Source organism: Lepidochelys kempii, chromosome 23 (genome assembly GCF_965140285.1).
Source record: "Lepidochelys kempii isolate rLepKem1 chromosome 23, rLepKem1.hap1, whole genome shotgun sequence".
NCBI classification, from domain to species: Eukaryota; Metazoa; Chordata; order Testudines; family Cheloniidae; genus Lepidochelys; species Lepidochelys kempii.
Genome location: NC_136402.1, coordinates 158,893 through 171,125, shown reverse-complemented (window position 1 = coordinate 171,125; position 12,233 = coordinate 158,893). Strand labels below are relative to the sequence as shown.

The window sequence follows — 12,233 nt, the reverse complement described above, 5'->3', positions numbered from 1 at the left end:
CTAGCTTCCTGCTCTCTTCTGCTTTTCTCTTGGAAGGTTTAGTTCCTGGTCCCGATAACATCGGCCTGCATGGTGTCCGAGATCAGGGCATTTACTTTGGATCCGACCTATATGGCCTTCTGTAAGGATAAGGCCTAGTTGCAACCACACCCAGCGTTTCTGCCCAAGGTCATTTCCCAGTTTCATACTGGCCAGGAGATAAACTTACCTGCCTTCTTTCCAAAGCCTCATGCGTCAGAGGAGGAGCACAGGCTATGCACCCTGGACGTCAGGAGGGTGCTGGCCTTCTACGCTGATAGAACGAAGCCATTCCGTATGTCAACACAGCTATTCATTGCAGTGGCAGACAGAACGAAAGGTTGCCCAGTATCTGCTCAGAGGATTTCATCCTGGATCATGGCCTGCATGCGCTACTTCTATGAGCTGGCGAAGGTGCCTCTGCCGGCAATAGTGATGGCACACTCGACTAGGGCATAAGCGTCAGTGGCCTTCCTGGCACAGGTACCAATCCAAGAGATCTGTAGAGCCAGAACCTGGTCGTCTGGCCATACGTTCACGTCTCATTATATGCTTACCCGGCAAGCTGAAGAGGATGCTGGCTTTGGCAGAGCAGAGTTGCAAGACCTTGAACTCCGAGCACACCTCCATTGATACTGCTTGTGAGTCACCTAGAATGGAATTGACATGAGCAAGCGCTCAAAGAAAAAATAATGGTTACCTGCCTTTCGTAACTTGTTCTTCGAGATGTGTTGCTCATGTCCATTCCATTACCCACCCTCCTGCCCCTCTGTCAGAGTTGCTGGCAAGAGGGAGATCAGCGGGTGTAGGGGCGGTGGTGCCTGATATACCGACGCATGAGCGCGGCACTCAAGGGGGCGCCACAGCTGGCCCTAGGGATTCCGCTAAGGCAAAAATCTCCCACGGCCGTACACATGGGAATGCACACACCTAGAATGGAAGTGACATGAGCAACACATCTCGAAGAACAACAGTAACAAAAGGTAGGTAACAGTTTTTTCTTTCATGAAAAATAGTACTTAGTTAGCGGGAGCTTGGTACATCGATGGAGACTTTAGTACTTTCATTCAGCTAAAACCCAATATCCTCTCCTACCTCTACAACTTCATCATTTTTATAAATATAGCAATTGCTGTATATGATCTGATACAAGCCCACCTTGTCCAGTATCCTTCCTCTGGGAGTGGTCATAGAATATCAGAGTTGGAAGGCACCTCTGGAGGTCATCTAGTCCAACCCCCTGCCCAGAGCAGGACCAATCCCCAACTAAATCATCCCAGCCAGGGCTTTGTCAAGCCTGACCTTAAAAACTTCTAAGGAAGGGGATTCCACCACCTCCCTAGGTAACTCATTCCAGTGTTTCACCACCCTCCTAGTGAAAAAGTTTTTCCTAGTATCCAACTTAAATCTCCCCCACTGCAACTTCAGACCATTACTCCTTGTCCTGTCATCTGCTATCACTGAGAATAGAATTTGGATCCACCTTTCAGGTAGTTGAAAGCAGCTATAAAATCCCCCCTCATTCTTCTCTTCCGTAGACTAAACAATCCCAGTTCCCTCAGCCTCTCCTCATAAGTCATGTGTTCCAGACCCCTAATCATTTTTATTGACCTCCGCTGGACTCTTTCCAATTTTTCCACATCCTTCTTGTAGTGTGGGGCCCAAAACTGGACACAGTACTCCAGATGAGGCCTCACCAATGTCGAATAGAGGGGAACGATCACGTCCCTCGATCTGCTGGCAATGCCCCTACTTATACATCCCAAAATGCCATTGGCCTTCTTGGCAACAAGGGCACATTGTTGACTCATATCCAGCTTCTCGTCCACTGTCACCCCTAGGTCCTTCTCTGCAGAACTGCTGCCGAGCCATTCGGTCCCTAGTCTGTAGCGGTGCATTGGATTCTTCCGTCCTAAGTGCAGGACTCTGCACTTGTCCTTGTTGAACCTCATCAGATTTCTTTTGGCCCAATCCTCCAATTTGTCTAGGGCCCTCTGTATCCTATCCCTACTTTCCAGCGTATCTACCACTCCTCCCAGTTTAGTGTCATCCGCAAACTTGCTGAGGGTGCAATCCACACCATCCTCTAGATCATTAATGAAGATATTGAACAAAACCGGCCCCAGGACCAACCCTTGGGGCACTTCGCTAGATACCAGCTGCCAGCTAGACGTGGAGCCATTGATCACTACCCGTTGAGCCCGATGATCTAGCCAGCTTTTACCCACCTTATAGTGCATCCATCCAGCCCATACTTCTTTAACTTGTTGACAAGAATACTGTGGGAGACCGTGTCAAAAGCTTTGCTAAAGTCAAGGAATAACACGTCCACTGCTTTCCCTTCATCCACAGAGCCAGTTATCTCATCATAGAAGGCAATTAGATTAGACAGGCATGACTTTCCCTTGGTGAATCCATGCTGACTGTTCCTGACCACTTTCCTCTCCTCTAAGTGCTTCAGAATTGATTCCTTGAGGACCCGCTCCATGATTTTTCCAGGGACTGAGGTGAGGCAGACTGGCCTGTAGTTCCCAGGATCCTCCTCCTTCCCTTTTTTAAAGATTGGCATTACATTAGCCTTTTCCAGTCTTCCGGGACTTCCCCAGATCACCATGAGTTTTCAAAGATACAAGATGCTTTAGATGCAAGAAACCACAAAGTGAGTCCCCCTCATAAGCATTCTTGTCAATGGATTATAAAATGAGAGAGAAAAATATTACAGGCCATCCCTGATCAGGAGTTTGGGAAAAGGAGAAATTTTAGGGTTTGGAATTCTTTCACAAAAGAGAAAAACTGCTTCCTCAGCACAATTCAGGCAGTTCAGTTGTCCATTCCCTGCCTAAGAGAATCACCAAAAGTATGAATCAGACATTTGATACCTCATTAAAGTGAGCATTGTGGTTAGTGAGTTTCAGATTGGCTCCGCTCACTTATGCTAAAGCTTTGAATCCACATGTCTGGTGCTGCTCTCCATGTTTACTCATGGTTAACTAGGCACTTCCCGATATCTAGGAACTACCCTTTGGGGTGAAAGTAGAGGCAAAATAGTGGTGATGCTGGTTTTGTTAGAAAATCCACACAGAGTGAGAGAGCAGCCATTTTGGATGTATCCTCTATATTGGTGCTATTTGGGCTGCAAGAGATACCGGAAAAGAGTGAAATTCATCCCTGTGCAGCAGGCCATGTCGAGTGGTTATAGAGTTCCTTGACCTCCAAAGTTATTAGAGAGGACCAGGATATGTTGCCGGGGGAGATTAATAAAGAGAGACTTCCTGGTCAGTAGGGTTGTGACCTAGCCAGTTTTTAGTTGGCCTCGCTGGTGTTTTGACTGGCTGGCTGGCTGCTGGTTGCAGTGTGCTGGTTTGGGGTGGTTTTTTTTTTTTTTCCTACTTGGAAAAAGAAACCTGCCATATTGAAACGAGCAACTGTAAGCTGCTCAGCCAGCAGTACATAGGTCACGTGGTTCTGGGAAGGACGGACAGACCTGAGGCTTGCTAGTGGAGACCAGGATGGGGGAAGGTGGGGCTCCTGCAAGGGGACAGTAGTGCAGGCTTCTTCAAGGACTGAGGTTCCTGTGAGAAGGGCTCATGGGCCTGGGGGGCAGTGGTGGGAGAGTGCACCTGAAAGAGGAAAAGGTGGAGGTACCAAACCTACATATCAGGGAGTTCTCTAGTTGCTTCTGAAGATATGGCTCTGTGGTTATGTTCTCACACTCCAAGCAAGAACTAGGTGCACCCCTTTCTCTCAAAAAAAGGGGTGCTTTAGTGGGACATTTCACCCTGTCAAGGTTCCTCCCCCACTCTGAACTCTAGGGTACAGATGTGGGGACCTGCATGAAAAACCTCCTAAGCTTATCTTTACCTGCTTAGGTCAAAACTTCCCCAAGGTACAAAATATTCCATCCGTTGTCCTTGGATTGGCCGCTACCACCACCAAACTAATACTGGTTACTGGGGAAGAGCTGTTTGGACGCGTCTTTCCCCCCAAAATACTTCCCAAAACCTTGCACCCCACTTCCTGGACAAGGTTTGGTAAAAAGCCTCACCAATTTGCCTAGGTGACTACAGACCCAGACCCTTGGATCTTAAGAACAATGAACAATCCTCCCAACAGTTGCACCCCCCCTTTCCTGGGAAATGTTGGATAAAAAGCCTCACCAATTTGCATAGGTGACCACAGACCCAAACCCTTGGATCTGAGAACAATGAAAAAGCATTCAGTTTTCTTACAAGAAGACTTTTAATAAAAATAGAAGTAAATAGAAATAAAGAAATCCCCCCTGTAAAATCAGGATGGTAGATATCTTACAGGGTAATTAGATTCAAAAACATAGAGAACCCCTCTAGGCAAAACCTTAAGTTACAAAAAAGATACACAGACAGAAATAGTTATTTCTATTCAGCACAATTCTTTTCTCAGACATTTAAAGAAATCATAATCTAACACATACCTAGCTAGATTACTTACTAAAAGTTCTAAGACTCCATTCCTGGTCTATCCCCAGCAGAAACCAGAATATAGACAGACACACAGACCCTTTGTTTCTCTCCCTCCTCCCAGCTTTTGAAAGTATCTTGTCTTCTCATTGGTCATTTTGGTCAGGTGCCAGCAAGGTTACCTTTAGCTTCTTAACCCTTTACAGGTGAGAGGAGCTTTCCCCTGGCCAGGAGGGATTTCAAAGGGGTTTACCCTTCCCTTTATATTTATGACACACCCCTTTTGCAAAAATTGCTGCCCTATATAAAAAAACAACTACTAAATCATTCGCGAATGTGAATTGGGTGACAGGGTTGCTCAAAAGATTGGTAGTATAAGATGGTGCTTTTATATCTAGATCACGGATTCAAATCAAATGTTTTATAAGCCAGATGTTTTAAGGAGAGTCTGGGGGATGTTTGCATTTGTGCATGGAATGGCTAAATCAAGTAATTCTGTTTGCATTAGAGTTTAATTACTCTTGACCCTCCAGAATTAAACTTAAAAATATTTTTGAGCAATTTCCGATTTATTGTCTGCTTCTCGCCTCTGGGGTATCTAAGGCCTCTCTGGCTCAGTATCTCTAACAATAAAATGTACTGCTCTTGCCATATACCTGAAGGGATTGTAGGGTGGTGAATCCCTGATAATAAGAGAGATTTAAATTCTGCTGTGCTGCTTAACAGGCAAGACTCTTAGGTGAAATGCCCAAGTGTTGCATATATTAAAAATATGCCTCATAGTCCTCCTCAAATTGAGCTGAATTAGATAAATGCACTTTTTAAAACAGAAGAAATAATTATTTTTAAAATAGATAATATACCTGCTAATAAATGACATTTGTTAGTGCTCCACCACTTAGAGGTAATTTATGGACATGGGGGGGAGGAAGGGATTCATTTTAATATCATTTTCTTTCACTTGAACTAATTCTATGCTTATAGAATCCTCTTGTTTGGGTTCATAAAGCAGCTTGTTGGTTTGGGATTTTTTTTTTGCCATTCCCTACTATTGCCATTTTATCTCCAGATGAAACTCCTGTTTGTGTGGAGGGGGAAAAAAGAAAGGGAGAAAGAGAGACAAACAGTTCCTGTTGGAGGAGAGCGTTTTGGCTTCTCTCTGTATAGATTATGTTCAGATTGGTTACCCTTTTTATCTTGCTTTAATGTGCCTGGGTTCGCTCTCTGTTGCTGCTGCCTCTGCCACTATCTTCTGTCACCCCTAATGATTCTGATAAAGTGCAGTTCTAGAAGAGAATGTTGCCTCTTAATTTCAGGATGGATGGCCACCTCAGGGGCTGTGTGGTGCTGCATTGTGAATCTGAATGGAGAATGCATTACTTCAAGGACTCCATACTCAAATGAACCACTAATGAAAGAGCATTGGAGTCCTGAAAAGAAGCAGAGACTGGAACAAGTTTAACAGTCAATTTGAAGGTCAATTTAAAGTAAGAGCTGACTGGTTTTTTTCTTTTCTTTTTCTTCTTATGGGGGTGGGTGTCATTTGTGTCTTGTTAAAGGCTATTAGCTGTATTCTGATTACTATATTTAATCACCCAAACAAGTTAGAATTACAGCTAAAGTCTCCCTGTCAAAACTCAGTTGAGCTACCCACTATTTTAAGATGTGTAAGCAAGCTGCCTCCTGTATAGCTTCTTCAAGGATGTGCTCAACAGTAAAACAGAACAACCTGCATGCTGTTAGAATTAAAGTAAGAAAGCAAATCTGCGAAGGAAAATTTGATCTGTGCAGCAACAGAAACACACAGTACTTGTTTAAAAAAGAAGACAACGAGGGTCACTGCACCCAGGATGAAAATTCCCCTCAGGGTTACTTTTCTTTTTATGTTAATTTGCATTTTAAGGTCATATGACTCCATCTACAACAGTGCACCTATGCTGTTTGCCAGCAAGTAATTAGATTTGATATTCTGTGTCTTACAATTAATTCTCTACGCTTACAGCTCTGCTCAATTTTACACTGTAGGTTTTCATTACATTATTAGCACATTTTATGATACAGAAAATTACTAAAAAAACTTTCATGTTTTCCCTCCCAGTGGGAGGACTTGGAGTAGTTTGTATCTGTCAAATGTGCACAAGGAAAATATTCAACACAATTTTTTTTTCATTTGAGAAACAGGCCTGTATTCATTGGGGTGCTGTTAAATCACCTTGGATTCTTTTGTGGGGCTTATATTTTTCCATCTATTACAGTACAGGTAATTAAAAAACTAAACTGGACAGACAGAATTATTTTCAAGCTGACTGGAAACCTCTAAACAGATTTCCTGCATTTCTTTATGGTTTTTGGACAGAAATTCATGTGGTTTCGAAAGTGCTTTTGCGAGCCTGCGTTTCAGTTCTTTCTCTAAGTTTATTAAATAGACTAATCTGTGAGTTCATACTTCTTTTCTTTGCCAAGACAACTACTTCTCAAAAATAACCCAGCACTCAAGAGCCAATAAACACTGGTTTCTGTGCGTTGTTCCACAGCTGAGATGCACTAAAGCCTTACTCAGGGAAATGTGCAAGAGAAGAAAGCTTGAAGTGATACTGTGTGCTGGGATGCGGAGATTAAAACAGTATGAAGGGATCTAATGCATGTGTGGGACATTGCTTTAAAATTAGTCTTTTCTATATTTGGACAGTCAGGTGTTTAATATTTTCCTACAGAATGAGATTGTCCCCTGTTGTTTTGAATAGCGCTCTCTCTCTCTCTCTCTCTCTCTCTCTGCCTCTGCCCTTTTCCCCTGGGTACAGCAAACTATCTCAGCAAATTGAGAGCTAGCCAGTTTTGCCACATATCTCCTTACCTCTGGGTGTTGCTGTCAGATTTTCTTTTAACTTAGGCCAGATCTACACTACTAATAGCTTATAGTGAATAAGCCACTCCCCTGAGCAACATAAATTACACTAATCTAAGTGCCAGTGTGGAAAGCGCTGTGTCAGCGGGAGAGCTTCTCCTGCTGATATAGCTACTGCCTCTCGTGGAGGTGAATTTATTATGCCAACAGGAGAGTTCCCGTCAGCATAGAGCATCTTAACCAAATGCGCTATAGCAGCATCCAGTGCAGCTGTGCCGATGTAGCGCTTTTAGTGTAGACTAGCCCTTAAAGAATTGCAACCTGCATGCTAATGAGCCCTTGCACAGGGTACCTTAGCTGTGTAGGACCAGCAGAATTTTGCACATTCTCGTTTGCTTTTTTTTTTCTTATCCACTGATAGATGTTGATGCCACTGATAGAAAACATTGCCTGCAGTTCTGACTCAGTCTCTAGCATTTCATAGATGTAGAGCATTAATTCTTGCCAGCACATGGCCAATGTTGTCCGCAAACTGTTTGCAGTAGCTTCTGGTTTGGGGATGATGAAGATTCATGCAGTGATCATTAGTTTACATTGAAAGCATCTGCAAAGTTTTGCGTTGTTCTCAAGACACACAGGTCATGGCAGATCTTGAGAGCTGCTACCTTTTCCCCAACTAGCTTTTGACCAGGCCCTGCTAATCACTGTAAAAACCAGAATAGAACAGGGTAGCTCATTAGTCTAGAGCATGTGGGAAAGTGCCCCTCAGTGGTGTGCCTGCCACGCTTTTCAAAAAAGTCCTGTTGCTGTTGCTTTGGATCTGTATTCCCACCCCACCCCATACACACATGCAGTAAAATGTGCTCCTGTGCACTTGACAGTGTTGGGCCTCTGGAGCAGGCTGCAGCTGCCCCCATGCAATTCTATGGCCAGTTCTCTCACCTCCAAATACAACTAGCTCCCACTGAAGTATATAGACATTGTTTGTATCCTCAAGTGGAAGAATTAAGCTCCCTGTGTTTTAGGAATTTATTCCTCTGTTTGAGTGTGAATTCCAGTCTACAGAACAATTCAGTCTCCTGTACGTGACTCTCATATTAGTAATTCTGGTTACAGCAGAAGAAAAATATTGCTAAGAAATGTTAAATCAGTCATTACCACATTGGGGATTATATATTTAAATTCAAACACGTGGCTGTTATTATTTTGTTGTTGCTTTATTTAGGACTCTCACCTTCTGGGCATAGCAGGATGCAAAGGATATTCATGTGGCTTTCGCACATTCCCTTACTACTGGTAAGACTTGCACATGAATAGATGGTCATAGGGAGCACAGTTTGCAAAGGAATTTAAGACAAACTCTTGAATTCCTCTGAATCCAGAAATTAAATTTAGAGGCTAGTTGATAATCTGAAGCTGATCACTTCAGCTGGATACAAAGCAGAGTCCATCTGTTTTTCAAATGAGAAGTAGCAAATATTTTCAAATGGAATCACAATTTATTTAATTCATTATTAATTGCTTAGATAGTCCAATTCACGATGATTAATTCCTAAAATTGACTTAATTATAATTGTCTAGATTGTCATTCTCCCAATAATTAATTCTAAAAATTGCAGAATCATAATAATCTCTAAATAATACATGCTTTTTAAAATCCTGCAATTGCACAAAGTTCAGAACATCCCATTATCCATAATGAAAGATAAAATACTTTTTGGAGGCTTGGTGATTACACTCAGTCATGGTACCTGCAGATTGTCGAATCCATCAGTCAGCAAAACACATCCCTAATAAAGTTACAAAGTGAGAAAGAACACAAAGTACTTCTAGGTCCATTCCTCTGTCATCTTTTATAGCACTTCTGCTATTCTTGGTTAGTGAAGCCAGTAGGAGCTGTGAAAATTGCATTTATTTAGGTGCCTAAATATGAAATTTAGGATCCTAAGTTTGGAAATTTGGGTGTTAGTTCCAGATTGTTCAATATATCCTAAAACAGAAGCAGAAAATTATTTGACAGGTTTCAGAGTAACAGCCGTGTTAGTCTGTATTTGCAAAAAGAAAAGGAGTACTTGTGGCACCTTAGAGACTAACCAATTTATTTGAGCATGAGCTTTCGTGAGCTACAGCTCACTTCATCGGATGCATACCGTGGAAACTGCAGCAGACTTTATATATACACAGAGAATATGAAACAATACCTCCTCCCACCCCACTGTCCTGCTGGTAATAGCTTATCTAAAGTGATCATCAGGTTGGGCCATTTCCAGCACAAATCCAGGTTTTCTCACCCTCCACCCCCCCACACAAATTCACTCTCCTGCTGGTGATAGCCCATCCAAAGTGACAACTCTTTACACAATGTGCATGATAATCAAGTTGGGCTATTTCCTGCACAAATCCAGGTTTTCTCACATCCCCCCAACCCCCATACACACACAAACTCACTCTCCTGCTGGTAATAGCTCATCCAAACTGACCACTCTTCAAGTTTAAATCCAAGTTAAACCAGAACATCTGGGGGGGGGGGGGTAGGAAAAAACAAGAGGAAATAGGCTACCTTGCATAATGACTTAGCCACTCCCAGTCTCTATTTAAGCCTAAATTAATAGTATCCAATTTGCAAATGAATTCCAATTATTTGATTATTATTATCAAATTATTTGAGTTCCATTCCTAGCTAAACTCATAGCAGCTGATACTAATGAAGGCGGTGGATAATCTTGCAGTAACTGCCACATTCAAGTAGAAATTTGGAACGGGCTGGACATATAAATCCTGAGATCATGAGCAGACACTCTTTTAGCATTTGTTTGCACAATTCCGTACAAAATCTGCCTTGCAATGCAGTTTGATACCCTCACAATTAATCAACATATCCTTTCAGCACCTTTTGATTGAATAATGGAGAGAAATAAACACTCATTGCCATTTTCTGTCTCTATAGTCATAGATTTGAATGTTGAAAAGGTTCTGCTGAACGGATAGTGGTACCGTGACCCCATTCATCTTGATTTAGTCCATTCGCTGAGCTTTATGACAGTTGAATACCATGCTGCCAACCCACAGCACTGCATGTTATAACTCAGTCTTCACAAAAATCAATTTGTGTAACATATGTGAGAAAATGTTTGTGATGGGCTACATTTTCTGCATGGCATGGTGTTAGCCGACGGCCAAGGATGTTTGGTGAGGTGCCAGCTATGCCCGTTTATACCATCCGTGACTTTAACTGTTAGAGCTCAGAGCTCCTTCGCAGCGGGCAGCCAGGATTGACTGACAGGTGCCCCAAGAGTTTGCCCCGTGGAGGCGGCACAACTCAATGCTAGGCTCTTAGTACTCTCACCTAATGGCCAGGCTTTAGAGCCAAAACGGCTGAGGTTCTTTAATTGTGTTGGCTGCTTTACAGTAAACCAGAGAAAACAACTCAGGCTTATGCACAAATGGTTACCAAAATTTATTAAGCTAGATTCTAATCATGTGGTTACAAAATTGCTAGTGCCTACTTATTTAAATGTAGAGATGTTACACACACAAACAAGTTACAAAACTGAAGCCACAATCCCAAAGAAAGAAAACAAAGTATAGAGCTCTGTTTCAAAATATGTGTACACTAAAGATATGAGATCAGGTGTGGGTGCTTCTTACCCTCCTTGCATCTCTCGATTCCAGCGATGCCAAGCCAGGATCGGTCACTCAGTTCCGCGGAAAGATGAATAAGGGATAAGGCTTAGGGACCCTCTTAGCTGCAGAAGCCTTGGGAGGCTGTCACTTATCTGACCAGCAGATAGATAGTGAAAAGCACTCCAAAAATCATGGTGCTGTAGGTCCCCTACTTATACCTCTGTACTCCTTTATTCTCTTTCTCCGTTCTTATGCCAAATTGAGGCTGGTCTGTCTGGGTGATGCCAGCTTTCGCAAGAGTAGTTTACACTTGCAAGGGAGAGAAACAATAAGTTTCGACTACTGGACATTTCTTTTATCAGGGTAAATATTTTCCCACCTAGGATGTTGGTGTGTGTGCATCACGCTATTTAGTAGAGGCTAAGAGCCATGTCTGTCACAGGGCCTCTGCCTGCTGTGAGCTTAATCCTTGTATCTGTTCCCAGATGCACATTGTAGCAGCACACCTGTGCTTTTCACAGCTTCAAAGGCTGTGCTGGAATATATGTTAAGTGCCCTGTTCCGGCTTCCTCCTGTGTTTCCAGCAATGCTGGTCTGAGGGGGGGGGGGGCTGTCTGTCTGGCTACACATGGACTGAACTACAAAGTGAAATTTGCTTTCATTTTCCATTTATGTCCCTGAAAAAGGGAGGAAAGATTAATATTTGCACTTGCCATTGCAGTTAGTGCATAAAGAACATTAGACTTTAGTTTCAGGTTCAAGAAATGTAAAGTTGGAGTATATTTTGAGGTAACAGTTTATGGGGATTGTTTTTTCCAGATGTGATGTAACACCTCTCTTTCAGAATGCAACAAATGAGGTTAATTTTGTAGAAAAGGGGAATGCAAGAGAAGAAGATAAAATTCAGGATGGCCAACATAAATACCTTATTCAGCCCTGGTCTACACTAGGACTTTAAGTCGAATTTAGCAGCGTTAAATCGATGTAAACCTGCACCCGTCCACACAATGAAGCCCTTTATTTCGACTTAAAGGGCTCTTAAAATCTATTTCCTTACTCTACCCCTGACAAGTGGATTAGCGCTTAAATCAGCCTTGCCGGGTCGAATTTGGGGTACTGTGGACACAATTCGACGGTATTGGCCTCCGGGAGCTATCCCAGAGTGTTCCATTGTGACCGCTCTGGACAGCACTCTCAACTCAGATGCACTGGCCAGGTAGACAGGAAAAGAACTGTGAACTTTTGAATCTCATTTCCTGTTTGGCAACCGTGGCAAGCTGCAGGTGACCATGCAGAGCTCATCAGCAGAG

General features: G+C 42.9%; 1 protein-coding gene across 11 annotated transcripts in view; it reads left to right on the top strand.

The window, feature by feature from the left end:
• LOC140902052 (leucine-rich repeat and fibronectin type III domain-containing protein 1-like protein) overlaps positions 1–12,233 on the top strand; it is a 259,736-nt gene that overhangs the window by 114,965 nt on the left and 132,538 nt on the right. For 3 of the 11 annotated variants that reach the window (XM_073321678.2, XM_073321680.2, XM_073321679.2), the window contains one exon: positions 5,771–5,941. The exons of the other annotated variants lie outside the window; for them this stretch is intronic. The gene's annotated coding sequence lies outside the window, so the exon portion shown is untranslated. The remainder of the gene's footprint in view (positions 1–5,770; positions 5,942–12,233) is intronic. 11 annotated transcript variants of the gene reach the window in all.